The 5,131-nt window shown below is 40.6% G+C and overlaps 1 long non-coding RNA gene across 2 annotated transcripts; it reads left to right on the forward strand.

The window, feature by feature from the left end:
• Positions 1-1,032: 1,032 nt before the first annotated feature.
• Positions 1,033-4,413, forward strand: LOC118178683. Of its 2 annotated transcripts, none has more exons than XR_004756256.1 (2): positions 1,033-1,667; positions 4,124-4,413. It is a non-coding gene; the product is annotated as an uncharacterized LOC118178683 (long non-coding RNA). The 2 variants fall into 2 exon arrangements; XR_004756255.1 differs by having other exon boundaries at positions 1,033-1,467.
• Positions 4,414-5,131: the final 718 nt, after the last annotated feature.

Here is a 5,131-nt window from a genome sequence, read left to right on the forward strand (position 1 = left end):
TTGGTATAAAAGCTTATCCATGATTAAAATGGGATGGTATTTATTTATTTGGAGCACAATGACCAGAGCAAACTATTGGCAGTCATAAGCCCCTCGTCACTGGTATAGTTGGAATAGTTACTCTGAGCAGATATTCTGATGTCTGCTTTTAGTGTCTCTTTAATGTTATTATATTTAGAATTTAATTCTACATTATACCCATCTTTCACTGGCATTAAATTATTTATTTATTTATTTTTAAGACACAGAAGGTTCAATAGTTTTCAATTAATTTTCAGCTTTGGCTGAAAGAGGTTATTTATATATCTGAAAATCAGGAACTTACTTTATTTTTTTTAACTTTCTCCTCAGAAATATTCAGTTTTAAGAAAGGGTAATGCATGTGTTTGTGTATCTGTGTGTGAGCATGCCCTTTCCTCCTCAACTCCTTCAGTACCAAAACAGTAAAGATAAATAATGCAAGGCCTTCGCCTGGGAGAGCTTGCTATTTAATTCATGTGTGCTGTAGTGAAGGGTCAGAAAAAGACTGGAACTGGGATGTGGGAAGAATAAAACAGTAACGTCTTTGCCTGTAAGTCATGGTCATTAAAGGCTGTATGGGGCTATTTGTAGGAGAGACAAGTGCTGCTTACTTTCTGGCCCTCTGGCACGCTGCGTTTTTTTGGCATTCAGTTCCTGATTACTGTTGAGTTTGCATATGAAGTTTTTTAAATCTGGAAACAGCTGCATCTGTACCTGCTTCTGCAGTGACTCCCCTGTATACTTTGTATTTTAACTGAAATTTGTAGAGTTCTGGATCCTTCTGAAGGTCATCCCCAACTAGGAACCAATCCATTCACCGCAAGGGCACTGAAATGAGCCTTAGATGGATGTAAGACCCTGTCATTATTATTAAATATTCCATAACATAGTATAACAATTATGTTCTGTAATAATATTATATAATTCTATAATGTATCATTCTATAATGTGAGTCTATAATATAATAACAGTCCATGCACCTGGCTTGCTAGAAAAAAATCAAAACTTTGCCAACTAAAGCAAGAAAGAAGACTTTACTGCCCCAAAGACTTGCTACTCATTGCTAATTTGCCATCCATCTTGTTTTCAAAGGAAAAATGAATGTGCAGGGTGCTTGGAGTCAAATTTTGGTGGTGAATGTGAAGTCACTGTCTATGCTAATTTCAATGGCCCTTTCACGGTGATGTGCCCTACTGTACAGAGAACAAACACAGTTACCATGGCAGTGTAAACACAAATACATACCACACTCAGAGCCATTCCCATGTGCTGCAGAGAACAGAGAAAGTTCATTGTCTTCATCTGAACACATCTGGGAAAGAAGGATGAGATTATCTCACTTTAAAAATATTTTTAAATATTATGGAAACCAAGACTTGTTCTGAATGACTCCATGTCCTGGCAGATATGAAAGACGATCCTTTGAAGCTAAAGGAATAAGAGAAGGTAGGTGCTTTTTTACGGTAACAATGTTCAAATCTATAATGAATGTACTTTAGGAAGATATATGCAGCCTGACAGTTCCGGAAGCCAGCACAAATTCTCTGGGAGCAGTTTACCCCAGTCTTCTAAAGAGTTAATAGAAGAATTTAGCTGTAGCAGATGAAGAGAAAGTTCCACAGAAAGAACAGATTGATAAATCACTGGTGAGTACTTAGAACTGATACTCGAGATGTCAAGTTGCTTCTTTGCACTCTGCGTTAGCCTAAGGATGCACACTGAATGCTGAACATGTGATATGGACCTTTGCCTTGCTGCTGAAGGCAAGTGCTTTACAGTCTGAACTAGCAAGAACCTGACCTTGAATATCATCAGCATGCACCTCTCAGGTGCTTTATGAGGTCATTTATCCAAAGCTGATATATTAATTTATAGATTCATAAGGAAAATTAATCTTGGATGGAAAATTGAATATGTAATCTGCACCTCACAGAATCACAGGACTGGGTTGGAAGAGACCTTAAAGATCACTTAGTTCCAACTCCCGTGCCATGGGCACAGCCACTTTCCACTAGATCAAGTGGCACAAAGCATCAGGTGGGATCATAGCACAGACAAAACAGCAGTGAGCACTGTTTTGAGGAAATGTGCAGTCAACAGTTATTGGATAATTTAACTCTAGTGAGTTTTTTTTGTGTTTTTGTTTTTTCCTAAGCCCTGGAGGGTGCAGGTTGGTTTGTATCCCTTCCTAAAACCCAGTTATTTTTGTTACATATTACAGCTCAGAAGCTCTTACCTACTTCTTTTACTAACCTAAATCCTTTACCAGGACCGATTCTGCCTGCAGAGTACTCAGATTAATTGCCAAGTTTTCTAAAGGCTGCTTTGAACATGATTACTTCCTCTGAACCTTACTGCAAGCAAAAGCAAAGCCATATCATGGCAAAACCGCAGATCTCTCTTGGCTGGGCTGACGTGTGAATATCTACGATGTGAATTCAGTACTTGAGAGTCACTGAGGTAAAACCAGTCCCCAAAGTTGAGGATTGCTATTTATTCCCCTGGACTCAGGCATGTGAGGCCACACGAGGCTCTCCCCAGTGCTGTGTGCTAATGATCTGCAGGAATATCACCATCCATCCTGCTAATGATTTTCCTAGCAGCCACTTGGGCGTTTGCAATGGAGGAAAGGTGGCACTGCTGATGGACTCTGCTACATGCAGACTTCAATTTGCAACAACACAACACTGTTTTAATACAGATGAGAAATACTCAGGCTGACATTTACGCAGCTAACTGGCTGTATAAAGGCCACCAGTTTCCAAGATCCATGCTTTATTTTTTCCTGTTCAACTACTATAAATGCAGTGTGCATATCATTTCTACATAGTGCAGTAGCATCATTCTGCATCCAAGCATCCCTGGTATTTCCCGTGAAAGAGAAATGAAAACCTTCTATGGTGTACTCTGCCTACACCCATCTGCACCCAGGATGGGAGAAATGCTTTGTGACTTTTTGGTTCCTTCATGCTCCCTTACCCAAGGAGCAAGCTATGTTCTATGCAATGGTTTGAATCAGTCAAAATAATTTCATAATGAGTATTTCACTGTGAGGCACATTGTGGGTTTTCTGAATCTGAAACCCAGAGGCAAAGGCACGTTTTTGACTCAAGGCAGAAGGCGCACCATGTGGAGACTTTAAAACAAAGTTAGTAGCAGTAGCAGTTGTGATCTTATATAAGGTTTAAAGGAGAAGCAAAACCTTTCATTAGATCAAATGATACACTTCAAGAGGGAAAGCTTTGAGTATCTGAACATTTGCTTCATCAGACAGTCTAGTCTTGCCCTGAGTCATGCTTCTAACAGCAGCAGCTACCAGGGCTCCTGCTAAGTGTGCAGGAAGAATTAAGCTCCTGATTGCACCTGACCAGGTAGACGAGCCCTGCAGACACTTCTGGAGCTGGAGCTTATGTAAAGCACCAGGTATTATGGATCTTGCACGAAATGACTGGGGTGGCTGACTAGTGTGAGCTAGCAACCGTCTATGGATTTACTTCAGAAATCATGCAAAATGAAGGCAGAGACAGAGCCTGTCCCACAACTTGCAGCCAGAGACTGTGCACGCTGCGGGGAATGAGGGTGGCTGCAGGAACATGACCTGAATCTGACACAGCCCAGTCAGTAAGGGCCAAAGAGAAAGGGAGAGGGATGAATCTGCCTGTCGTGGTGTCATAGTGTTACTCAGCATACAGACATTGAGATGGTTTGGAAACCCTCTCACCAGGCTCCACTGGAGACTGAGAAAATTGAATAAATACCTACAAACGGCAGCGTCTGTTTGAATTAAGGTGATGTGTCTGAATGTCCCATTAACAGTATACAGCAGAGAACAATGATGTCTGTATCCAAATCACTAAGTTGTATTGCAACATACCTGCTACCTCAGGAGAGAAAAAAAAACAGGCGAGGAAAATAGAAAGGGGGAGCAGTTCATTGCTCATGGATGTTTTATCACTCCTCTGCCCTTCCCCCATGGGCACAGACACTTCCAACTGCTCCTTGTTGTCTGTTTAAATCACATCAATTTAAAAGGGTTATGAGAGGCTCTATTTAATCAAAGCATTTGTTATGTCCAGGTCTCCTTGTCTGTCTCCTTTTCCAGATGTATCCAGAGAATTATCTCATGTTGGAGACTCATTTTCCCTTGAGGACCAAGGGGTATATTCACTTAAAAATTAAAAAATAATTGGAACTAACAGAATGTATGTGGATAGCCTGTTGCCTCTGCTCTGTGGCACAGGTCTTGCCCCTACCATCTGGCCTGTCCTGACTTCGCAGAGGAAAGCTCTCCAAAGCAGAAACTGTCTTTGTGCTGTGGGGCCCCACTTGTTGTTGGTACTTGGATATTCATGAGAAGAGATAATCATAATAAAATATAACAAGTGAATAGAATTTGCCAGACTTTTTTTTTTTTTTTTTTTTTTTTTTTTTTCCTCCCATAAGGAATATAAACATGAAGAATTTCAAAGGCGTAACAGAGACTGTGGTACATCAAAAGCCATTACAATTCATTTAGGCTGCCTGGAAATGTAAGAATAATGACACAGTGTATGTGCTTATATGGTAGAAGTCACTGTTGAGATTTTTCAAATCCCATTGCAATGAATTGAAGCTACATGTCCAGAGCCTCTAAACTGCTATGACAATAAAAGCTGATACGCATAAAACCATCCATGATTTAAAGTAAGTGATCTACAGGGTAAAGTAAGTAATGCATATACAAATATTAATACATGTGGCTTTTGTTGAAGTGTGCTACACTTTTTTTTTTTTTTTTTTTTTTTTTGTAGTACCCTAGATTTTAAGCCCTGTTCCTGCATGCAGTACAACTGTATCCCAGACTCAGAGTGCTTAATGAGAAACCTGTTTCTGTCATCAGGGTGGTAAAACGAGGACTGAAACTAGAGGGGTCTGAACGAACTGTCCCTGGTATTTCACTACAGTAGAACAGCTCCCTCTGCCCAGTGCTTAGGCTGTTCTCCAGCATGCCTTGAGCCCAGCTTTCTCCCCAGGGTTCAGATTTATGGCCTAATTAAAGCTCCTACTCGTGGAGCTTGTGGCAAGATCTCCAGTTCATTTCCCTCCTGTAGTACAGTGGTTTTGTCCTCTC

Source organism: Oxyura jamaicensis, chromosome 26 (assembly GCF_011077185.1).
Source record: "Oxyura jamaicensis isolate SHBP4307 breed ruddy duck chromosome 26, BPBGC_Ojam_1.0, whole genome shotgun sequence".
Taxonomy (NCBI): domain Eukaryota; kingdom Metazoa; phylum Chordata; class Aves; order Anseriformes; family Anatidae; genus Oxyura; species Oxyura jamaicensis.